At 46.2% G+C, this 26,472-nt stretch overlaps 1 protein-coding gene across 5 annotated transcripts in view; it reads right to left on the bottom strand.

Moving 5' to 3' along the window:
* Positions 1-26,472, bottom strand: part of NPRL3 (NPR3 like, GATOR1 complex subunit) — a 103,707-nt gene that overhangs the window by 19,807 nt on the left and 57,428 nt on the right. The gene's annotated exons all lie outside the window — the stretch shown is intronic.

Here is a 26,472-nt window from a genome sequence, read left to right as displayed (position 1 = left end):
CACTGCTGCAGTTCTGTGAGCAATATGTTATGAGTATTCAAGAGTCACCTTCCCTGTGGTGCTGGTCAGCTCTGATTAGATGCAGTACAAAAGGAATGGGCTCCGGCTCCAAAGGATGCAGCAGTACCAGGGAAGAGTCTCTCTTAGCACCCCTTAAGAGGGCTGACTCCAACTCCTCTGTAACCCAGAAGGTCTCTCTTTGTAAGACAGGAAACTGGACAGTATCGGAGAGCTAGGAGAATGCTCAGCAGAAGCCAGAGACAGCACTGGGGATAGTGCTGTGGTACAGTCTGTGCACTCCATGGGTATGTCCCCCCAGGAAGACGGTACCAGAGACAGTGCCAATGGACTGTCTGTGCACTCCTTTTGGCCATGACCTGAAAGGAGAGATACCAGAGCCTTGGAAGAGGGCTTCTTAATCTTTGTTCCAGGATGAATCTCTATGTCTAGAGGTTCCTGCTTCCAGAATGGACAGTGGTGCCTCTCCATGCAGCTTATTAGAAGACTTCTCTGTGTGAGAAGTCTTCTCGGTGGGTCTGAGTATATCGGTACCGGGGATCGCAGATCCCTCAGCAGTACCGATGTTCAAATGCAAGGTCTCCTTGTTTGCAGTACTAAGAGGTGACTTCCTCCTTCTTTTGGAGTCCCTCTCTGTGGAATTTTTTTTCCCCCCCTTTTTCAATGCTTCATTTTCAAAGCTGCCCCATGGTCTCTGGAAGTGCAGCCTGAGACACTGAGGTCAATGTATGGGGGTGGGGAAAGAGTCAAACCCCATGGGCTTCATGGAGCACTCTATCAGGAGGAGCTTCAATCTATCCTCCCCAAATTTTTGAGATCTGCCTTTAAATCCAGTGCAGCCCATGCATGTTGATGGGACATAGGACTCTGACATAGTGGAGGCAGCAAGAATGCTTATTGCTGAGGAGGAAAGACCTGTGGCAGGTCTGGCAGGATTTGAAACTCAGGGCCTTTGGCAAAACCTGAGCATGGAAGCCACGGACAACAATGGCTCAGGATAGAACGCCCTGGTCACCCTTTGTCTCCCGAAAAGGTGTGGGTTGTGAGAGGGAACCCTGTCAAAACCTACACAAACCTGTGATAAAGTAAATAAAATTTAACAAAATAAAACAAGAGAATTAAGATAAAATACTCAGAGGAAGCTGAAACTAGTAGTGGACACTAATGCTCCAACTCGAGCCAAGGGTGGCTGAGAAGGAACTGGAACAGTGGCAGGTCTGCCCCTCCCCTGTTGCATGGGAGCACAAAGCTATATGGTGCATAGACATGGACTCGCAGGCTCTGCTGACTAAAATCTCTGAGAGCACAAGGGTGTGGGCACATCCTATTGTGGAGCACCCACATGAACAATACCTTGAAGAACTTTCAGTTAGCAACACACTGGTGAGCATTAGAAATGTACCCCTCTGTTGCAGACTAGTGCACTGTGTAGACAAGGCTTAAGTGTCTATGTGGACCCTGCTGCTGTGCTCTAAAAATTCCCTAATGCACTTTGATCTACCCCTCTTTGAAACAGATGTAGATCAAAGCGTTCTAGGGAACTTCTAGTATGTAGCAGCAGGGTCCATATAGATATTTAGTACATGGCAGGCTAGTGCGAGGTAGATTCACACCCCAGGTTGCAACAAACTAAGCTTTTGTGCAGAGAAGCTGACCCCCTAAAATGAGCTTGTCCCTATTACTAGTGTGAGAGCAGGCAAAGAACTCCCACAGCTCCAAAAAGCATTCCAGCAAGGAAATGCATTTCCCCTGCCTTCCCAATGCTGTGATCAGCAACACTAGCACCTACAGCAATCCAGGTCCTTTCAGCAAAAAGGAGAAAACTACATACACTTTTTAACAGAGCTAACAAAATAGGGCTGGATCACCCTTAACTTTGAGGGGTAAAATAAATCTCAGTGGATCAGACAAACATGAGCTTTGGAGGCCTCAGCACAATGCCACAAACCCTAAGACCAATTAAGCAACTAACATTCTGTTTCCTGTGCAAGTACCAACAAGAAAGAGTAACTACAGAAAGATTAATTTGACCAAAGTACAGTAGTCAGATTTTGGCCCAGACTTTCTTGGACAGCCCCAGAGAAAGCTGGGTGACTCAGCACAACTGAGGCAGCCAAGACAACAGACTCCCAGGGAGCACTACCACTTGCAATCAGAAAGGAACTATGAATCTGCTGCAAGGTCAGGCTTCAATGCTCCTTCCAGAGCCAACAATGCAAAATTATTGCTATAAGCAAGTGAATACTGAATAGGAATAAGGAGGTAGCATTACCTCTGTACATGGCATGGATGTGACCATTACTGGATACTGTGTCCAAACTGGAAAAAAGATGTTGAAAATATGGAGAGGATTCAGATAATGATTTGAGGTCTGGAAAACATGCCTTGCATTGAGACTTAGGAATCTCAATCTATTTTGCATGTCTAAGGGAAGATTAAGAGGTGTCTTGATATTGGTCTACATATTAATTTAGACTAGAAGCAAGTATAAATTTTAATGGTGGGGGTAATTAAGCTACCTAGAAACAACTTACCTTGAGACATGGTGGATTCTCCATCACTTTATAAACCAAACACCCATTCGATTTAAAGATACCAGAAGTTATGGGCCTGATGCAAGAGTTTCTCGGTGAAAATTTATGGCTTGTGCTCTCATGCTCATAAAGGTCTCTCCAGGTCTTAAAATCTATGAAAGGACTATTAAACTTTGACAGTCCTCTTCATGTACTCAAGCTAAAAGCAATGACCAAAGATTTAAGAATCCAGCACAGCATGTATTTTGGAATACATTTACTGGAACACATATAAGAATATGACCTGGAGTTTCAATCTATAAAATCAGTGAACAGTTCTAGTAAGTCTACTTGATTGCGAACGTCAAGGCATTTTAAATCTTCTACAGGATAGAACAGAATACAAATTGGGGTTTGTGGGTTTGTTTGTTTTTAGTAATTCTGAAGACAGGCTGAAGATTTTATTATAATGCTTTGCATTCCATTAACATTATAGTGCTTTATTGGAAATGGATCTATAGACTACATCCCACATTTAAATGAGAATTTCTAAAATACAATATATGTTTACTATCTCAGTGTTCTTCTAGTAGCATTCTGTTCCCTAACTGTAGGTGCCTGAGTCCACCACACAGTTGTTATCATAGATCAGTGGTCAAAGGAAGGGGTCCCAGCACTGAGAGGAGGGTAGCAGCCAAAACCTAACCTCTTCTAGGAAACATCCCAGTCTGTCTGAGCCTAGCCTGCCCAAGGAAAAGGGGGAGGGGGGGAAGAGAGGAGCATGTAGACATATTTGAGGAAGACGGCCCAGTGGTTAGGACACTAGCCTGGAATTCTGGAGACCTGGCTGCAATTCTGGGCTCTGCCACAGACTTCATGTGTGCCCTTGTGCAAGTCATTAATCCCTCTGAGCTTCAGTTCCCCATCAGTAAAATGGGGACAATGGTACTGCCTGGCATCCTGGTGTTGTGAGGATAAATACATTAGACATTGTGAGGCGCTCAGATGACTAGAGTAAAGGGGGGCCATATAAGAACCTAAACAGAGGGATAGGGCATTTGTAATGGAATCCATTGTACAGAGCAGAGAATCAGATTTTTAAAGGTATTTAAGCACCTTAAGATACAGGGTAGGTACCCAGTGGGATTTTCAGAAACACCAAGGTTCCTAACCCCCATTGAAATCAATGGGAGACAGGACCCTGGAACCATCTGAAAATCCCACCAGGCACCTAAATGCCTTTAAAAATCTGGCCTTGAGGTTCTCGGGCTAGACACTTCTCAGGCAAGGGGGGAGGGCTAGTCAGAGCCATCTCACACCTGGCAGGTTCTATTGGCTAGACAATGAAGTCTGCTTTTCTAGCTCCTTGAATTATCTTGATTTTTTCAAGATCTTCTTTTGCCTTGAGCTATTTTAACCTTACCCGAGCTTTAATTATTGAAATTTTGTTTGCTAGCATGTGGTGTTTGGTGCTCCTTGCCCTAATCCAGCCCCACTTCCTAGTGCAAACTTATTCTTTGTGTTACAGCATCCAAAAAAACAAGTACAAAACATCGCACAACTGATGCCGAAAGTAGCAGACACTGAGTGAGATCTGTTTGTGGGCTTGGGGGTGACCTATTTTTAGAGGTTTGGAGAATGCATCCGCCTTCCGGCTGAATTTCACATGAACAATCTTTTCATTTCACAAAACATTGCAGGATCCCAAGTGTTAACTAGTAGACACTGAAAACATTGATTCACTGACAAAAACTTCAAGGACTTCATAGCAACCCGCAATGTTTTGGTGAAAGAAACAGGCAAAATGAGCACAGAGCATCTGAAGGAAACTAAATCTGCTGTATTAATCATTATGGTAAATGGGCCAAACTTCAAAAAAAGCTTCCAAATGAAACTTTTCAGCCCACACAAGTCTCATTTTTCTACAAGTTGTGCAAACCAGTCTGGCTCTATCCTCCTGACCTTGTCTGCTACCAAGCTCCAAAGCACACATGCCTTTTGCTGCCTGGCACGCAACCAGTATCTCTTCAGGAATTTCCTGCCTTTTGGAGCTGCTGGATATATAATTTGGGGATCTCTCTCAAACACATCTTGGTAAGAAAATCTGTTATTAATTTTAACTATACAATAATCTACTCAGAGAACAGAGTCAGACACAACTGAAAGGTGTACAACAAATGAATACTGTGGGTACCATATATTGTAAATTGTCTTTGCCAACAACGGAAACAAACCTACAAGATAGAATAAGAAATCTTTCCTAACAATTATGTCAAGATGCTAGCACTCCCGCCAGAGTCATGTACAATGGAGAGTTGTAATTACTGAAGTGCTATTACAAACTGTAAGCTTAAATGAATTTTACCCTAAATTCCAACCAGTTTGTTAGTATGCAACAGTTCACCAATTAGCTAATTTCATAACCTTCCCAGAACCTTAAATGCCCTTTCACCTCAAGGAGGAAAAACAAAAAAGGAAAATGACAGAAAAATCAATGACAATTCAAGGAACTATAAATGCCGACTTCAAAGGAAAATAGTTTAGCCAAAAGAACCTACTCTGGTACAGGCTGGGTCAGACTAACCCTCCCCCACTGCCTGTGAAGCTGCTAGCACAAAAGCATCACCCTTGCGCACTGGGCTCCAAAGACCAATGTGAAAAATCATTCCCCAGAATTAAGGGGCCCGTTCACATAACTACAGGATAGACAGACAGTAATGCCATTATATGGCAGTCTCCCACACAATATGGATAAATATATGCATTTAACACAAATCTACTTCCTCTTGAAAACTTTTGCCAAAAAAAGTAGCTAGTATATTTTATTTTGTTAATGAAGCTGTCACCCCAAGGTTTATTTTAGTTGCATGAAGTGTTACGCAGCTATGGGATCTGTAGAGATGGACAGACCAACACACACTTCTTTCTACCAGATTCCATGCACCTAACGCTTATATGTCTAAACATTTGAGACGTTCATACAGACAGGATCAATCTTAGCACAGACACATTAGCGTACATTTCCAAGATCATGAGCCAAATTCTGCACACATATCCATACACAACTCCCAATCATATTAATGTTTAAGTATCTGAATGAAGAGTATGGCTCATATTTACAGTGTTCCAAACTAATGAAGAAGTTACTCACCTTGTACAATAATGATGGTTCTTTGAGATGTGTGTCCATATGGGTGCCCCACTGTAGGTATGTCTGCACTCCCGTGCTGCCGATTAGAGAACTTTGGTAGCAGTCTGTTCCGCTGCACAAGCGCTTCTCTCTGCCTGCCATGAGGCCAGCCAGTGTGCGTAGGCATTCCCCCCTCAGTTCCTTCTCTACCACAGAATCAGCTACTAGAACTCCAAAGCAGCGGGGAGGATGGCAAGTCGTGGACCACCCACAGGGGGACACATCTTGAAGAACCATCATTACTGCACAAGTTGAATAACTTCCTTTTCTTCTTCAAGTAGGGTTCCTAAGGGTGCTCCACTGTAGGTGACTTCTAAGCAGTACCTACCATTGAAGGCTGGGACTTCTGAGTCAGATCTGATACAGATAGTACTGCAGCACCAAATTTGGTGTCTGCAGCTGAATCCCCCAGAATGGTGTAGTGTTCTGCAAAGGTATGCGCAGATGCCCAGGTAGCAGCTCTGCAGATTTCTGATATAAGGATACCCTTGGAGAAGGTAACGGATAAGGAGACCAACCTCTCAGAACGCATGTGTATTGAAGATGGGGGGAATTTATTATAGCTGGAGACCCATTTAGAGAGTCTCTGAACTGAGATCACTGTCTTTTGATCTATCTGCAACACATAGGAAAAGTCTCGGGGATTTCCTGACAGCCCTTGTCCTGTCCAAATAGAAGGTCAAGGCTCTTCTCATGTTGAGCATATGGAGGATGGCTTCTTTATTATCCTCATGAGGTTTGGGATACAAGACTGAAAGCTGAATAAGCTGATTCATGTGAAATGCAGAGGTCACCTTGGGAATGAACTTTGGATGTGGTCTAAGTGTGACCTTCTCCAGGAAGAACACAGTAAAAGGGGGATGTGCCATCAAAGCTGCTATCTCCCCAGTCCTGCTGGCAGAGGTGATGGTGATGAGGAACACTGTCCTCATGGAAAGGTGAGTTAGTGAACAAGTGGTCATGGGTTCAAATGGCAGTTTAGTCAGTCCTTTTAACACTAGGTTGAGATCCCATGGGGGAGTGGGGAGCCTGGGTTGTAGGAAGAGGGTTGTTATGCCCTTAAGAAACCTCTTCATCATCGTGTGGAAGAAGAGAGAGTAGTCTTCTACCTGCTGGTGGAAGGTTGCAATTGCTGCCAGATGAATCTTCAGCAAACTAACAGAGAGTCCTGACTTCTTTAAAGCCAACAGGTAATCTAAGACAGAGGTTCTCAACCAGGAGTATGTGTACCACCTGGGGGTACACAGAGGTCTTCCAGTGGGTACATCAACTCATCTAGATATTTGCCTAGTTTTACAACAGGCTACATAAAAAGCACTAATGAAGTCAGTAAAAGCTAAAATTTCATACAATGACTTGTTTATAGTACTCTATATACTATACACCAGTGTTTCTCAATTGGGGTTCCGCGGAACCCTGGGGTTCCACGGGAACAGTTAGGGTTCCGCAAGCAGCTGTTCTCCGCGCCGCCGAGAGCAGCTGTTCTCTGCACTGCCGAAAAAGGGAAGATGTCCCAGATTTTCCGGCGGAGGGTATCCAGTGTAAGTGTAATTTAATTGAGAAATGCTGACCTTTGCTTATTTCAACATTTGAAGACAGTTAAGAGTTTGGGGGGTTCCGCAATTATTTGTGGAGTTCAAAAGGGTTCCGTGGCCAAATTTAATTGAGAAACACTGCTAAACACTGAAATGTAAGTACAATATTTATATTCCAATTGATTTATTTTATAATTATATGGGGAAAATGAGAAAGAAAGCAATTTTTTCAGTAATAGTGTGCTAAGACACTTTTGTATTTTTATGTCTGATTTTGTAAGCAAGTAGTTTTTAAGTGAGATGAAACTTGGAGGTACGCAAGCCAAATCCTGAAAGAGGTACAGTAGTCTGGAAAGGTTGAGAGCCACTGGTCTAAGACAACCGGTAGGGTGGCTGCAGTAGGGGTGACATGCTTGGGCTGGTACCAGATCTGGAACCTCTTCCATTTCTAAAGGCGAGTACAACGAGTAGCTCCCTTTCTACTGTGTAACAGCCCCTCCTATACTTCCTCAGAGCAAGATATCTCTCTGTGCTGGAACCATGAAGGAGCCATGATTTGAGTCACAGAATCTGCAAACTGGGATGGAGAGGGTCTCTCTCGTTCTGTGACAGGAGGTAAGGAGTGATCAGAAGAGTCATCGGTGGACATAACGCCAGCTGTGACAGATAAGGATACCATTTCTGTCTGGGCGAGGTGAGAGCAATCAGTATGATGTTTGCTTTCTCTCTTATTTTCAATAGGATCTTCAGTAATAGAGGAAATGGGGAAAGGAGTAAAGAAGGACCTTGTCCCAAAGAAAGTGGAGAGCGTTTCCCATGGACTGTCATCTGATCCCCACTCTGGAGCAGTACTGTGGACATTTCTTGTTCCGGTAAGTGGCAATCAGGTCTATTACCCGTGTCCCCCTTTGTTAGAATATGTCATGTAATATTACCAACTCTATCTCCCATTCATGGTCATATGGGAATTTTTGGCTGAGACTGTCAGCCGTTGTGTTGTGTGTTCCTGGTATGAAGGCTGCTGATATTAGGACATGGTGAGAGATGCACCAGTTCCATAGTTTTAGTGCCTCTATGCACAGGAAATGAGACCGGGCACCTCCCTGCCGGTGTATGTAATACATGCAGGCCATGTTGTCTGTTATGACCACTGTGTGTGTGTAATGGATCAGCAGGAGAAAGTGAACACGTGCGTTTCTGACTGCTCTGAGCATGAGCAGATTGATGTGAAGACATCTCTCAGTTGGGGACCATTTGCCTTGTATTGTGCAACCATTGGGCATCAATAGAAGTTTGTAAATATTGTCTCTGTTCGGCCTGTAAACAGAACTGAACCATGCTTGGAGGCATCTCATGCATAATCTGGCATGAGCAATAACCAATGTGCCCGTGGCCATGGCCCAGAAGCTGGAGGCAATGTCTAGCCGAAATTTGTGGACTGGATTGTATTATCTCTATCAATGAAGCGAAACTGAGAAATCTGTGATGTGGTAAGAGCAACTTTGCCTGAATGGAGTCATCATCGGCTCCTATGAGTTCTAACCTCTGTACTGGTATTAAGGTCAATTTTTGTTCATTGATCTGTAGGCCCAGATTTAGAAACAGGTCCTGTGTGGCCTCAGTGACTCACTGGGCCACTGCTAAGGACCTTGCACTGAGAAGGCAATCATTCAGTTAAGGATAAATCATGATGCCTTGAGAGTGTAAGTGGACTGCCATTACTGAAAGGACCTTGGACAATACCCTGGGGCCCGATGAGAGTCCGAAAGGGAGTACCCTATACTGGTAGTGGTCCTGGCCCAGTGTGACTCTGAGGTAATGCCTGTGAGTTGGTATGATGAAAATGTGGAAGTATGCATCTTGAAGGTCGAGGGCCAAGAAACAATCTTCTTCCTCTAATGCTGGAATGATTGTTGATAGGATGACCATCTTGAATTTTTGCGCTTTGATGTATCTGTTGAGTGCTCGGAGATCCAATATGGGTCTCCAATCTCCCTTTTTCTTTGGTATCAGGAAGTAGTGAGAGTAAAAGCCTTTGCCTCTGAGATGTCCTGGCACAGGTTTTATAGCTCCTATGCTGAGGAGTTGATTTACCTCTTGATGTGGTAGACTCTCATGAGAAGGGTCCCTTAAGAGAGATGGGGAAGGGTGTTTAGAGGGGGGAGGGAGGAGAAATGGATGGCATATCCAATCTGGATAATCTCCAGTATCCTCTTGTCAGAGGTTATCCATTACCCTGTTTGCAGCACCTGGGAAGGCAGTCTCTAAAAGAACAGGTGAGGTCTTCCACTGATAGGTTGCAAGGAAAGTGTCCTATTGGTACCCTGACCCTTTCTCCTCCCTCCTCCCCCCTGAAGTCAAAACTGACACTTTGAATTGGAGGGCTGAGATGCATTCGGTTGAGGTCCCAATGCTTTCACCTAGGGAACCTCGGTTTCTTCTCCTGCAACTCGTAAGCTCTTTGTGATGAGTTCTGAGATGTGTATTGTGACAACTGGGGCTTAAAGGGTGGCAGAGGGCTGTATTTTCTCTTGTAGGCTGGCACGTCTATCCCTAGGGATCGAAGAGTTGCCCACAAATCCTTCAACATGTGAATAGATGCATTAGTCTTTTTGGCAAATGACTTCGTCCCTTCAAAAGGAAGGTCCTCCACCGTGGTTTGGACCTCTTTAGAGAAGCCAGACAAATACAGCCACGAAGCCCACCTTATAACAGTGGCTGTGGAAACAGAACATGCCACTATGTCAGCTGCATCTAGTGTGGGCTGAAGAGATGTTTTAGCCATCAGCTGGCCCTCAATTATGTCCTTGATTGGTCTTTATGGGGGTCCGGGAGCTGTTCAATAAAGGGACCAAGTTTCGTATAATTCTGGTAGTCATATTTTGCCAGCAAGGTCTGGTAATTTGCTATGCAGAACTGGAGAGTGGCTGATGAATATGCCTTCCTGCCAAACAGGTCCAGATGTTTCCTGTCTTGGTCATATGTGGCGGATTTAGATTGGTGCTGGCGGCCCCTAGAATTAACCACATCCATAATGATGGAATTTGGAGATGGGTGGGAAAATAGAAATTCTGTGCCCTTTACCAGCACGTAATACTTTTTGTCTACCTGCTTCCATGTTGGCAGGATAGATGCAGGGGTTTGCCATATGACTTTTCGGGGTCCAGGAGTACCTCATTAACAGGGAGGGCCACTCTGGCAGAGGTGGAAAAGTATAAAATGTTGACCAATTTGCGGTGAGACTCAGTCACTTCCTGCAACTATATTTGCAGGGCTTCTGCCACCCTCTGAGCTAAGTCCTGGAATGATTTAAAATCATTAATGATGGATGGCAGTGGGGAGGGGGAGGGAGAGATGGAGGAGGCATCACCGCCTCGTCTGGTGAACACAACAAGAAATGAGCTTGAGGAGTGTCTTCCTTGCCTGTTGGTATGCCATGCTAGGGGCCTGGGAGGCTTGCTGCCTCTGAGTCCATCAAAGGTCACAGTACAGCCATTGAGGGTAGGAGGCTGATGGCTGGTACCATGGCTGGCCAACCATGGAAGATGAGGGTCGGGTGGACGATATGCCTAGTACCCATAGTGAGATTGGATCCCATATGGCGGGTAAGAAGAGTGGTGGGAATCCAAGTCCTCTTGCTCACTTTCTGACTCTGATGATGAGAAAAGCGGTACACGGCAGGGAGATTTCAGTGAGTTCAATGCCCTGGGAGAACTCGGTACCAAGTAGGGGCAAGTCTGATGTGTCGGACACAGAGAGATCTGTCGCACACCGGAAATTCTGAGGTGCGAATAGCGCTAGTACCAGTGGTGAACATCATTACAGAGAGGCTTGCACTGCTGGAACCAGAGATGCGGACCTGGCCATATGTTCTGTTGGTGCTGATGTCCGTGCGGACATAGCCTTCCCTGGGGTGGATCTTCTATGCCTTTCACGCCTCCATGGTATCGGTACTTCTTTGCCTGTGACCATCAGGTCTTTGGGCAGACTGACATGCTCTGTCAGCTTGATACGATGTGTGCCCTGGATACCAATGCAGCTTCAGTGCTGTTAGTACTGATTATACCGATGGAGGCGGAGATAATTTCTGGCTTGATCAGGACTCACTGCGGGGACTCTCAGACCTTTTCTTAGGGGCCTTAAATGAGTGGCTCGTCTCTTGGGGATCACCTGCCTTTGAAGTAGAAGGTTGCAGTAAGAGTTCTCTTTGGGACTCCAGGGGTTGAAGGGCCGACTCCAGGACCAGGAGTTTGAACCTTAACTCTCTGCCTTTCCTGGACCTGGGTTTTAGTTGCTGGCACCAAACACACCTTTGTGGATTGTGCTTTTCTCCCAGGCAATGAATGCACTGCGAGTGCCAATCAGTCACTAGGATAGAATCGTTGCAATTGAGGCACTTTCTGAAGCCTGGAAGCTTCAAGGAAAGCTAAAATTAACAAAACTAAAGAAAGTTAATGATCTGCGAACTGACAGCTCTAGCTCCATCTGTCTCTAGCCAGGGCAACCAAGAAGGAACTAAGGAAGGAATGCCCACGCATGCTGGCTGGCCTCGTGGCAGGCGGGGAGCAGCGCATGTGCGGGTGGGACGGACTGCTACCAAAGTTCTCCGATCAGCTGCGCGGGGGTGCAAACACACAGACAGTGGAGCATCCATAGAGACACTACTTGAAGAATTGAAAGTTATTTCCTCTTCCTTTTACCCCCTCCAGCCCATCTGGAACACTACTGCTAAAGTCATCTTCCTCCTACCCCTCCCATCACACCCTTGGAGTGGGAATTAAGCTGTGAGGGCACTTTCAGATGTCAGCAAGGTTTATCAGATTCCTGAGCATCACACAAGCCAGTGCCTGTACCTCTTCATCACAACACAATTCACCTGACTTTGGACAGGAAAAGCAGTCCCGTTTCAGATCTGTTCGAAGCAGCCCCTTTGAGTATGTCTACGCTGCAATTAAAAACCTGCAGCTGGCCTGTTCCAGCTGACTTGGACTTCCAGGGCTTGGGCTAAGAGGCTGTTTGACTGTGGTGAAGATGTTCGGGCCTGGGCTCTAGGATCCTGCAAGGTGGGAGGGCACCCAGCTCAGACTGCAGTCCGAGCCCAAACATCTACACCACAATTAAACAGCCCCAAGCCCCGCAAGCCAGAGTCAGCTGGCTTGGGCCAGCCATAGGTGTCTGATTAATGTAGATGTACCTTTTGCCTCTGGGTATGCAACGTAGCTCCTTGTCCTCTGGGGAACATAGAGTGGGTCCCTTATTTTAGAGGGGGAATATGAATCCTTTCCTGGCAAGTGTCACAAACCAGGTCCATCTCCCTGGCAGAGTGGAGAGAAGTTTTGTGCTGCTCCTATGGCAGACTGAGCCTTCACCTACATCTTATTTCTATCCCTTCATGAGCTCCTGATGCAGGGCCAGAATTGGCAGCTCAAGCAGTTTCCTGGGGCAGCACCATTTCTCTCTATACAGATTTTTAATGTCATTCTTCCCAGGCTGGCACTTTTTCAAAGAGTCCATACACTTCTCCATTCACATTGTGTTGATGGAAGCTCTTATTCCTCATATGGCTATTGTAAGGGCTTCTTAAATTATGAAAAGGAATTTTAGGTTCTGTGTTAGGTAATAACTCCTCCTTGTGGGGAGGTATGAATACCCAAACACACACCCGTCCTTGAAACCTTTCAATATCTTCTCAATCTTGAAAGTATTAAAGAGCCAACATTAAAGTACTATCTGAATGGAGCAACTGCTGTGGCATCCTTAATAATATTTTAACATGGATTTACTTAACAGCAAATATCTCCTCATTTTTTTAAAAGGTGGATGATGTAGCTCACAGAAAGTGGCTGTATTTTAACAAGCTAGCTGAGGCAGGAACTATGTTGGACATCACCCAGCATATTGTGGACATAACCACAATATAAATAATAGCTACCGGAGACAGGGAATCTAAAAATCTAAATCTAGCTAATGTCCTCTCCTCTTCATTAACACTTTGGTGGCCCTACTGACTATAAAAGTAGCAGTTTCTTCAGGGGATCTTAATAAAAAAGTTAATGGATTTCTTCTTCTGAGATACTGGGTGTACTCCAGTTCACTCAGTCACAAGGGATATCATTTGTCCATCACTAAACAGCTATAGAAAGGTGCATTTCCATGGGGAATACAGAAACCGCCATGGAATTTGACCACCTTTCAAGGCACACCTGAGGGAGACTTCAGTTTCCATTTCAAGGCAGGAAGAGAGGATTCTTAAACTGAGGATATTAATCAGTAATACAGACTAAGTAAAATACAAGCATTGCAGTCATTTCTGATGTGCACAGTCTGAACGAGTGTCATGCCATCCCTGCAGCCTTGTTACATTTCTTCTATGTTCTGCACCATACAGAGGTCTACTCTCAGGTTTACATCAATACTTACATAGTAGAGCAATTGTGGTGACCTGGCTACACTAGGCTATGCTAACTGTGAGGAGAGGCAGAGGAAAACCCAGCAAAAGGGATCATTTTAAATTAACGAAATTTTATAAGGAAAAACTCCAGAATTGTACCAAGAGTATAAATATATAGAACATTACCAAAGACTTACTACTTGTAGTAATAAACTACAGGTTACAACTCAATCTTTGTGAGCTTGTACATAATATACAGTTAGTACCAAACGCATTGTTATGAAGAACAAAAGAGATTACACTATACTGTGTCACTTCAGAGAAGAATCAACTTTTCCTATCGTTGGCTGTAAGTCCAGCTCCACTCTTGATGTCCTATTCTTTTCTTCAGCTTGAAGAGCTCCTTAGATTCAATGTTCCTGTGGCTGTCCCTCTTTTCATCATGTTTATCCACAAGTGGGGTGTCTTCACCTAGTGGGCGCTTGCTCATCCATTAGGCACCCTTGAACTATATTCCATCAACAGGTGTTCAGAGAATCACTCTCTCTGTTCATGTACTTTAAGTCCTTTGTGGGTGTGCTTCTCATTTACTGCTTCCAGGATCTATTTGCATCTAATGCAGCTTTTTGATCAATTCCTTTTTTCACCAATTATATTTCCTTTCAGTTTTTTCCCTTGATGCTCTCTCTCTGGTAAGTCTTTAGATTTTATTTCCCTCTACCCCCCTTCTTGAATAGCATCCTGGTCAGCTCTATTTTTCTGACTGTCCTGACCTGAAACCTTTTCTATTTTACTTCTTTTCTCCTCCTCACTTCCCAGTCCCCTACTTTTATTTTCCTGTTCTTTTATCACTTCTCCTCCTACCCAAGCTCCGGTTTATTCTCTAGCTCAGCATCCTGATTCTTCTCCTCCTTTAGCAGCTTTTCCCAGCTGCCCTTAGGGTGGATTCCAAGCCCCTTCCTAAGCTTGAGCTGCCCTCTCCTTGGCCATCTCTCTCTCCGGGACAGCATTCTGTGCTGCTGCATACCAGGTGCTAGTGCCAGAGTGAGAGTTATTACACAAGCAGTTTCTGAAACAAGGACTAGCTGGGATTTTGGTACTGGGCTCTGCAGACAGTTCATCTGAACACGGCCATTATGAACTTCTTGCCTCACTCTCCATCACTCTCTTCGCTTTGGAGAGGAAATGGACATTCCAGATACAGCTGATCTATAGATCTGAAATTCACTGCTTTCCACTGAGCCAGGGGAGTCTCTTCATTTTCACATCTGGTCTCGACACCTTCCCAATCAGCTGGTCTCTTTCCAGTGTGCTTAGCTGTGCTCAGAGTGCTCATAGAGCTTAGTCATCAGCTGGTGCTATAGGGAGCTATGGCCAGCCTTCTTTGGCTGAAAAAGTGGGGTCATACAGCAAATACAAGGAGGAAACATTTTGCCTTGCTTTACCCTATGATTAATTCTAAATTTGAACCCCATTCTTATGGCCCCTTTACTCCACTTTTTTCCTCCCCATTATCCCTGCCTCCACTTTGCCTCTTCATCCCCACCCCCATTCCTGCCTCCTTCAGTCTGTTACCAGATCTTTAACAACATTTATATTGTTTCCACTAGTAAATTTCAACACCCCTTTACCCCCCTCCATTCCTATGACGCCATTTCCCATCACTGCTGTAGACAGGCTCCAGATCCAGCTGTGTAGTGTAGTGTAGTGTAGTGTACTGTTGTGTGACACTCTATATGCAAGAAGCTGGTAACAATACAGGGCATTGTATTTATTGACAAATAAGCACACAACAGACATTTTGGTTCTGAAAAAAACAAAGGACTTTATGCATCACCCCATCTGGAGAGAGAGCACAGAACACAGCCCACTGAACTCTGGAAGGGCAAGACCAAGCCATTCAATGGACATGCCTTCCTGGAAACAGAGAGTGTTTGTAAAATCTTTTATTTAACGCGCTGATTTTTAGAAGCCTATTTCCTGTGATCAGATCCCCAGAGCTGGTTTTTTCCATGAAAAAGGAAGAGGAAAATGTCAATAAAATTGGGACTAGTTAGGGGTCGAGACAAAGGGGACAAGGAAGGCCCAATCCTGGCTTGTTCTTTTATATAAATTTTTTCTGATTTTAATTAAAAAAAAATATATAGTCATTGGAGCACACTGTCTCTCCTTACTCCAGTCTGGAATTAGTCTAATCTAATTTAACTGACACGCTCTCCAGGATTACATTTTTTAAAAAAGCAGAATAGCTAGTAGGGAAGCTTTTGGTTCAAATAGTGAAGGAAAGACGATAGCATATTTATATTGGCAAAAATAAATGGTTGTTAGTCCAATTATCTGAGCCTGCTAACTACACTGTCAAAAACCAAAAACCACCATGAAAACATTTCGTTATTTTAGACACACCAGATACTTCAGGTCTCTGCTATCACTGCGTCAAATAAATGCATTATTCTACAATCTATCAACTTCCAATCATCAGGTGACCCGCTTAGCTTTGGACTTTTATGTCAGCTGACGGAACAGCACTTATCCAATATTTCTCTTTAAAGCCTTGCAAGCACTGTTTTTAAATCCAGCACACAGCAAACATGCATTTTGTATCTACTATAATGGTCTACAACTGCATCCAAATGGTGCATATACATCCTCTGCAACAAAATCTGCCCTCGACAAATCATGTAATGGCTTCCAGATGCATTGTAGAACTGATTGAGTCCTATAGGTGCTATTCTCTCAACAAATGCAAGCAGCCCCCTCCCATTCTTATTCCCTCACACGATCATTTTCCACTGCACTATTGTACAATCCATAATTAATTCAGCTCATCTGTAATACATAGGCTTCATCTAGCAGCCACCTTGTTAAAAAACAAAAAACAGAATAAAAAATTAAAACCATGTTTTGGTTTTTGGCTAGCCATCCCCAGTTACACCCAGCTCCTTCTTCAGAGCCGAGCTGGTTCTTCCTATCCTGGAAGAAGCAAATAACTGAGAGAGTAATGGAACTGTGAATTATTAAAAATACCTACTATAGCGGAGGAGGCCAGTGACAAGAATATGTCCCCAAAGGAGGTTTTTACTCAGGCAACTGGTGAAAATACACTCCCACTTACCTGGGCATAGGGAGAAATCTCCCCCAAGGACTTGTTATTCTAGGGTTCTCCATTTATGGAGAAACAGCTGGTTCAGACACTGAAGTCTGGGGGCCTCACACTCCCTTCTCCTCATTTTGGAAATAGCCAGAGGGAGGAAGTTATGGGAGAGCAATAGCCCTCATTGAGAAGCAAGTTCAATTATTCTAGCAAGAACCAGGTTTTCATCTAATTGAAACATGAACCTCTGAACATTTTCACTTTCATGGACACATGGATGAGACGGCGGTGTAGGGAGGAACGGTTTAGGTTTATTAGGAACTGGGGAGTCTTTTGGGAAAGGAGGAGCCAATACAGGAAGAATGGGCTCTACCTAAACCAAAACAGAACCAGATTGCTGTCATGTAAAATTAAAAAGGTTGTAGAAGGGTTGTTAAAACTAAGGTCTGGAGATAGCAGACAACTGCACAGGAACACATGGTTCAGTCAGACATCCCTTGAGGGAGGATCTATTAATGGGGATTCTCTATATCCTAGTAAGAAGGAGAGGATGGAAGGAGATAAAGTGCAGATAGGAACTGAAGAGAAACAGTCCAGTGAAAATGAACCCCATTCAATTACAGACAGCTAAAGAGTGACAAATATTATAAATGCTTCTATACAAATGCTAGAAGTCTAACTACCAAGATGGGTGAACTTGAGTGAAAATATCATAATGCCACTAAAGAAATTTATGGTGCACCCACACCTTGAATACTGCATGCAGTTCTGGACTCCCCAACTCAAAAAAAAATATTAGAATTAGAAAAGGCACAGAAAACAGAAACAAAAATGATTAGTGGTATGAAACAACTTTTATATTAGGAGAGTTTAAAAACTGTGATTGTTCATTTTAGGAAAGTCAACTAAAGGGGAGGAGAATATGATAGAGGTCTATAAAATCATGAATGGTATGGAGAAAGTCAATTGGGAAGAGTTATTTAATCCTTTACATAACTCAAGAATCAGTGGTCACCCACTGAAATTAGCAGCTGGTTTAAAATTAACATAAGGAAGTACTTCTTCACATGACGCACAGTCAACCTGTGGAACTCGTTGCTAGGGAATGTTGCATAGGCCAAAAGAATAACTGGGTTAAAAAAACAATTAGATAAGTTCATGGAGGATAGGTCCATCAATGGCTATTAGTCCGGGAAGGACCAGGTCGAGATCCCAGGGAGGCACTGGGTCGTGGGCCTACAGATAGAGCCTCCCACCCCCTTCAGGGACCGAACCACCATCTGGCGGGAGGACCACAATCCCCCTTCCAGCGGTTGATGGAAGGCTGATAAGGCTGCTAGCTGGGCCTTCAGATAGGCCATAGTCAGTTCCTGGAGCTTTAGCTGTGGCAAGTATTTCCCAGATTGCCTATACTGGCGAAAGGCCGGGCAGAGTATCTCGGGACTGCTCCTGGCAGGCAACAGCCTCTTCTACTTAACCCGATACACGACCTGCGTGGAGGGCTTCATGCTACCCAGCGGTACTCACTGGGCTTGTTTTGAGCTGCTCGCTTGTTTTGAGCGGCTCGCTCATCGCCTCTCGGACACTGATCTATCACTCCCTGAAGTGTCGAGGGTCCAGGTCTGGGCACCACAGGTGACCGTGATCCTTGGAGCTGGGATTGCGCTGGCTCAGAGGATCCCAAGGCAGGTGATCGAGAAATCCAGCAGCATGCTGAACCCGTGCTGGCATGGTCCAGCTGGAACAATCGAGATGGCATCTGTTTAGCCCCTCCTTGTTTTGAGCAGCACTGTATGAAGGAGGGGAAAGGTGGGAAAGTGAATATGAAGGTGTCACACTGGCTGGACTGAGGGGGGGGAGGGCATTTATTATATTATTTGACATCTGTATGTCAAAATCATAATAATTCATATGAGATGCCAGGTACTATTAGAAAGGCTATAATGTGCTAAGTAAGATGATGATGTTTATGTTCATGTGTTATATGTATAATGGAAGTTATGAATATGTTTGATATATCTGTATTTCAAATTGTGCTGTGTCTGGGCAACACCCCAGACAGGATGGCTGCAGCACTAGTCTGCTTAATGGCCCATTAAGGAAATTCACAGGTACAATGGGCCCAGGGGGAGAAGCCAGGGATATACCTGATGAGTCACCAGGACTTACTCATGTGACTCTGGACTCCATTTTATTCTTGTAAAATTCCACAAGCAGCATGAAAAAGACCAAAGGACATAAAAGACAGCTGCCCGAGATCCGTTTTGTTTTTCAGTCATCACCAACCTTCAGCCACCTACTTACCTCTGGATCAACTCATCTACAACTGAACTGAATTGAAGCTGTGAAACAAAGGACTGAGACCCATCCAGGTACTGGATGTATACCAGAAGGACTATACAAGCCTGCAAACGCCACAATTATTCTAGAAACCTGATATATATGGACTTTCAAATCATTTGTATGTATCTGATTGCTTTAATCCTTTAACATTTCTCTTATAGTTCGTTTCTTCCTTTTTATAATAAACCTTTAGTTTTAGTTACTAAAGGATTGGCTGGCAGCATGGTATTTTGGGTAAGAGCCAAACTTATATTGATCTGATATTGTGGCTGACCCTTTGGGGTCAGGAGAAACCTTTTTGGTAAAGAGCATAGAGTTTTAAATAACTGATCTCTTTACTGGACCTAGTGGCTTACTGGGAGCCAGAGACTGAAATGCAGTAAAGGGGGCTGTGTATATTTTTATTTTGGCTTTTTGATAACCAGTGTGGGGAATCAGAAGCACTGTTTGTGGCTGGTTGGGAAGTCTGACTTCAGTGTCACCCACCAGTGCTGAGAGAATCTGCTCTCCTTTTACAGCCTGCCCTGACCTTGGCATTTTCAGGTGGCTACTCTAGGCACGGACTGGTCACAGAAGGTCTCTGACCGCTACAGACAAATGGTGTTGGCGAGCACCCCCGCCCCTTGGCCAAGGAGAGAGCAGCACTGCAGACACCTCGTGCTGCAGTACGATACAGACAGATTCCCTTTGGGGAAAACCCCCCTCCAGACGGTCATAGACGCCCTTAGTGGGTGCCGCAATCCCTCGTGGTGAGGAAGAGTGATGCTTTGAGGCAGTCCGCCTCACCATTCCTCACCCCCAAGAGGTGATCACCGCCAGGTCCTAAGGACCGATAGGTTCCCTTCATAAGGCTGACGAATGGGCTCCCACTGCCTGTCAATGTAGTACATGGTCGCTATACTATCTGTCAGCACCTGTAGCTCCCTGCCCTTGATAAAGTGGAGGGACATTCCACAAGCCTGCAAGTGTTTCGCGGGCCTTCACATCGGTGTGCCAATGCCTCTCCTCCCTTGGCCAGACACCTTGTGAGCTGAGATGAGCGCTGATACGGCCCATTAGCCGCTGCTCGAGGCGGCCGCTATCAGGGTAACTGAAGGAGTCTGTTTCATCCCGAGGAGTCATTCACCAGTGTTGGGAGGCTAGGGCTTGCTGCTGTTGGGGGGATCTTAGCCTCCCGGTGCAGGAGCTGCCTGCTCGGACTGTATGCATGTGGCCCATCCTGAGGGACTCTGTCCCACAGCACGGCTGGGGCAAGAAGATCTGGTCCAGGAAGCAACCAGTCACACCGATGCATTCATAGAATCATAGAATATTAGAGTTGGAAGGGACCTCAGGAGGTCATCTAGTCCAACCCCCTGCTCAAAGCAGGACTAACTTCAGCTATATCATCCCAACCAGGGCTTTGTCAAGCCTCAGCTTAAAAACCTCTAAGGATGGAGATTCCACCACCTCTCTAGGTAACCCATTCCAGTGCTTCACCACCCTCCTAGTGAAAAACTTTTTCCTAATGTCCAACCTAGACCTCCACCACTGCAACTTAAGACCATTGCTCCTTGTTCTGTCATCTGCCACCACTGAGAACAGCCTAGCCCAATCCTCCCTGGAACCCCCTTTCAGGTAGTTAAAGGCCGCTATCAAATCCCCCCTCATTCTTCTCTTCTGCAGACTAAACAAGCCCAGTTCCCTCAGCCTCTCCTCATAAGTCCTGTGCTCCAGCCCCCTAATCATTTTTGTTGCCCTCCGCTGGACTCTCTCCAACTTGTTCACATCCTTTTTGTAGTGGGGGGCCCAAAACTGGACACAATATTCTAAATGCGGCCTCACCAATGCCGAATAGAGGGGAATAATCACTTCCTGCGTCCTACTGGCAATGCCCCTCCTAATGCAGCCCAATATGCTATTAGCCTTCTTAACAACCAGGGCACACTGCTGACTCATATCCAGCTTCTTATCCACTGTTACCCCCAGGTCCTTTTCTGCAGAGCTGCTGCCTAGTTCGTCGATCCCCAGTCTATAGCTGTGCATGGGATTCTTCCTTCCTAAGTGGAGGACTCTGCACTTTTCTTTGTTGAACCTCATTAGATTTCTTTTGGCCCAATCCTCCAGTTTGTTTAGGTCACTCTGTATCCTATTCCTACCTTCCAGGGTATCTACCACTCCCCCCAGCTTAGTGTCATCTGCAAACTTGCTAAGGGTGCAATCTACCCCATCCTCCAGATCATTAATAAAGACGTTGAACAAAACCGGCCCCAGGACCAACCCCTGGGGAACTCCGCTTGTGACCGGTTGCCAGCTAGACATGGAGCCATTGATCACTACTCGTTGAGCCCTATGCTCTAGCCAGTTCTCTATCCATTTTATAGTCCATTCATCCAACCCATACTTCTTTAATTTGCCGATAAGAATACTGTGAGAGACAGTATCAAAAGTATCAGGCTGCACCTGAGTTAACGTGAAATTTGTGCATTTACCAGCAGGATCTGCCAGCTGCAAGAGACGCCTGACCGGCTCACCCTGGTTTGGGCTTGGGACCTGGGCCTGCCTGAGCGGATCATGCACCGTCAAGCACACAGTTACCATGCCAGGCCCTCAGTAAACACCGTCGGCCAAGTAGCAGACCACAGGGTAAGCCATAAGCGTTGGAGGGAGTCAATCCCTATGAAGGGAAGGAACCTTTGAAGATGTGCGTCTCTGACATCCAGGGTGGCATACCGGGTTCCCGTTTCCACTGCTGGAGCTGGGGGGACCATGCGAGACTTGAGCCCCTTGTTCAGTATTTGTGAGATGACATAGGTCTGTCACCGTCCTCAAATCCCCCGCCCCTTATTTTTTTCTTTTTTTTTTTTCCGGGGGACGAGGAGGTACCTCAAGTAGGACCTCTTCTGCCATTGCCTGCAGGACTTCTCCCACTGCTCCCTGGCTGAGACGGCCTCGACCTCTTGGATGTGGAATTGCCACTGAAAGGGAGGAAGGGGAAGGCGTCGAGGGGCCGGAGGGAGGAGACCACCGGGGGTCCTAGCTCACCGAACTGTCTGAAGGCCTTTTGGCTCACCCAAGCCTGATGGAGCATATAGGCTAGGGCGCTGCCCTGCGTTCCCCAGCATAAGGGTATTTTCCGATTGACCTATTGCCGAGAGGACCCTTACTGAGGGCCTAAGGAGCCAGTCAGGGCGGATGGTGTCTCCTAGACCCCCTGACTCTGTTCCATTGCCCGTAAGTCGCGAGACGGCTGTGGCTGGCACCTCTGCTGCTGCTGTCCCTGGAGACCTGCCTGACTGTGGCATGTGGTGGCCCAGGGAACAGAGCATGGTCTAGGAGTCCCTGAGATCATGCAGCTTCGCCTCTATCTGAACCGAAGAGAAGGCTGACCCATCCACGGAAAGGCCCCGGCTGGGCTGCTGGACCTTTTCAGGATAGCCCAGGATTGCAGCCACTAACCTCTGGGCATGCCGATGGCGGGGGGGTATGGCTCTGCCCACTGAATCAGCAGCAACTAACGGTGCCAGAAGTGCTGCTCTAGCTCCCATGGTACCCTCTTCTGTAATGGCATACAGGTTCAGCACCTGCTACCGGGCAGAGCCTCAACCAAGCGGCTCATTGAGTCCCCCGAGGGCTCACCTTCCACTTGCTGGTAGTGCTACTGAATAAAGTTTTCTCCAAACAAGTCTGGCTTGCAGTCACCCTTGTTCTTTGGAGTAGAGCCCATCTGCCCTGCCCATCCCTGTGGCTGGCGGCAACCACCATCAGGGACCCAGGGCAGGGTGGTGAACAGTATTCAAACCCCTTGGCTGGGTGTAATACTTTTCTCAGCTCATTCAGGCATCAGGCTACGGAGGAGGGGGCTTGCCACAAGTCCCTCACTATGTTGAGCGCCCCTCTGTAGGCCAGGAAGGTTACCACACTGTGGAGCCCCTTAGTAGCATATTAAAGGTTGTCTGACGCCCCTTTTTGCTCCTTCGCCTCCATACAGGCCGCAGCCCCACATCCCGCTGACAGGTGGTCCCCACAGAAGTCCCTGCCCGTGGGGCCAAGTCATCATCCGAGGGCACATGGTGGCCCTTTCCTTGTACTTGAGGCACTGACTGCATCCCTGAGGGGTTGACGGACCGTGATCCCGTTCCCCCTCCCTCCCGGGAAACCCGCTAGGCTCCCATACAGCCATTGGGGTGACCATTGCCTCTGAGGCTATCCACCTGGGGCTCTGGCACCTTTCATTGATGGTTGCTCCCCCAGATACTGCATCCCCAAGGGGACACTGAGGCACCGCTGACAGACCACTGCTGGGGCTGCCCAAAAGCCTCTTACTGTGCGGTACCCTCGCTCCAGAGAGCGACCCCTTGGCGGTGACAACCTCAACTACCAGATTCGTCGTGGGTGCGGCGGCCGGAGCAGGCATATGGACAACGCTCCGGCGAGCTGGGCTGACCCGAGCAGCATCTCTGCATCAAGAATTTCTTGCATTCTGTGCGTCTCGGCGCTGAGTCAAGCTCCGACAACCCACTCTGCCCAGCCTTGGTGCCGGGCAAACTCCTCGGTGCCGAGACTGTCTCTGGCTACCGAGTTTGGCGCAGCCTCAGTACGGGGGCGGGGAGGGGCGAAACCTCAGTGCCGAGGCTGTCTCCAGCATCCAGGCTTGCCTCAGTGTGGGGGGCGAACTCCTCAGTGCCAAGTTCATCTCCAGCATCCAGGGTTCAGAGCTGCCTCAGTGCGGGGCAAACTCCACGATGCTGAGTCCGTCTCTGGCCTCCGGGTTCAGCGTTGTCTCGGCGCAGGGGTGAACTCCTCGGTGCCGAGTCTGTCTCCGGTGACCGGGATCGGCGTTGTGTCCTTGAGGGCGAATTCTTCGTTGCCAGAGCAGTGGGATGGACCTCACCCAGTGCCGGGGGGTCGAGACTGGTGTCAGGCGGGAGACTTCACTCTTCGCCTCGATTCAGGTCCGTCTGGCGACCATGACCTGGGATGACTTCTAGGGGAGCATTCCTGCTCTACCCTAGGAAACCGGTCTTCAGGAGATCTTCCTCCCCAAACCAGGGATCTCCTGAGCCATTCAGGGGGTCCCAGCGCAGACTTCCCCTTAATGCCAGCCCCTTCTCTCTTGTGGAGGCATGGGCGGCAGTGGCATATGCAAGGCCAACAAGGCTCTTGCCGCCCTTCGGCCACCGAAGTCAACGGTGCCGGTAGGTGCTCCACCCCGCCTGCTCCGACGCTGTGGGGGAGTATCCATGCTCCATCTTCGCAGTGCCGAGTTGGGTCGGTGCCAATGGTGCCCTCTGCACTGGCAGCACACTGGATACCGTGGCGAAGCGGGATGGCTCAGAGCCGGCTCGGGGCTCCATGAGCCAGGCTTCCAGGCGGATTTTCCAGGGGTCTGAAAGCCTCTCTCTTCTCATGGAGGGCTTCCCCCGCACGCTTCAGGCAGTGGAGGTCAGTTAGCAAGAAAGCCTTCCCGCTGAAAGCGCACGACTTGAAGCCATGACACCGGAGCATACCTGCTCTCGGTAAAGTCTGAGCTAGACTATCTCTAAGTCTCTAACTACCAATACAACAGTTATTAATCTAACTAACTAATTAACACAAAAAATCCTTTTTAAAGTTTAAAACACGGGGAATTAAGCGCTTGCAGGCAGTTCCAGTAACCATCACGGGCGGAAAGAAGGAACTGAGGGGGCATAGGGCTGGCAGCGCCTCATATACCGTGGCATGTGCGCGGGACTCCAGGGGGCGCCGGAGCCGGCCCTACGGGATCTGCTAAGGGAAAAAAAGCTCCGGTAGCTGTGCATGGAGGTGTGCACACACACCTATCGTGGAATGAACATGAGCAAGCACTCGAAGAACTATAATAGTTCACAGTAGTTTATGGTATAAGCCTTAGTAGAAACAACTAACTCTGATTTACTTGTGATTATTCCACATTTAATTGATTTCTACTTTACCCCCAGCTTATCAAGATAAAATATAATTTGGCCTCTCAATTGCCTCTGTCATTCCTTATTACTCTGATTCAAGACACCCCTCCATCGGGCTCATTACAAGTATACCTTATTAATGAAATCATTTGAAGTCAAAGATGGTTTAATGATGCATATGTACAATGGGCATAGTTAAGGATTAATGTACACATTTAGTTTGGCATTATTTTATTTTTGAGAAGTTAATTAAGCAACCTTAAAGTTCTCTTAATTATTTTAATGTATTTATATTTATTTAAAATGGTACAAAGCACAGATTTATAAAGATAAGTTCATAACAATATATAATATGAGGCTTTTGCATATACAAACAGAAACAAGGAATCCCTGCCAACTCATCAATAGAGAATAAGAATAGCTTTTGAAGTTACAGTAGCGAGGATAATATTATAAGGACTACTAGTCCTCAGTTTTCAAGACAAAGTGGTCACCAAGTAGAATGAGGAAGAAACTTCATCAACGATATAAAATTTCACAGCTAGGTATCTTTATGCCTCTCTCTCTGAAGCATCTAGTCTTAGTCACTATCCAAGACAGGAGGACTGACCAGGTCTGTTTTACTAGGATTACTCTTTACACACACAGTATATATTTGTATTGGTTCATTTTGAGCACTACCTCACACAATGAGAGTAAGTACTTCTCTTGCAATCTGACCGGCTACACTGTTGGATGTTACTTCTCTATAAATATGGACAGTGACCAATGCCAATGTCATACATGTAGTGTAGACTTGTCCTGTACTGCCACTTGTATGGGCAAAACTTATGTGGCTCAGCGGTGTGAAAAAACACACCCTTGAGCAACACAAACTTCACCAGCATAAATGGTAATGTGTACACTCGCTCAGGGTGGCTTATGTCGACTGGAGAGCACTCTCCTGTTGGCCTAGAGCTCCTACATGAGAGATTTTACAGCGGTGCAGCTGCATTGGTACAGCTGTGCTACTGTAAGGTCTCTAGTGTAGACACAGTCACAAAAATAGGGGGACTAGTGCAAATGCAAAAAGCAACCAATTAGAAAAGCTTTTGCCCAAATTCAGTTTATTATAGCAGCAATTACCTCAGCCTACAGCACTTCATGGGCTGGTGGCCTGAGGCCATTCACTCTTCCCAGCCTTTCACTAATCTCCAGGAAATGCCCCAAGCCTTAATCACTATTGCTTGAACAAACAGTAAAACACAAATCTGAATATTTTGATGCTAGAATATTGTTAACACATGCACTTTTGTTGACTACATGCTGAGTCCACTTCTTGGATTAGCATTTAAACTTCTTCAGCATCATACCAAAGCCTAGAGTAAATAGATAGTACAGCTTGCTTTTAATCCAGATGGCAAGTGTAAAGCAGCTGGAATATATAAAACTAGCTCTTTGTGTTTCTGAGGAGGGTACATTCTATGTATATATTATAGATGG

This window comes from Emydura macquarii, unplaced genomic scaffold (genome assembly GCF_026122565.2).
Source record: "Emydura macquarii macquarii isolate MOO-44397 ecotype Brisbane River unplaced genomic scaffold, CSIRO-AGI_Emac_v2 contig_1348, whole genome shotgun sequence".
NCBI lineage: Eukaryota > Metazoa > Chordata > Testudines > Chelidae > Emydura > Emydura macquarii.
The sequence above is the reverse complement of the archived record's forward strand: the minus strand, read 5'-3'. Positions and strand labels throughout refer to the sequence as shown.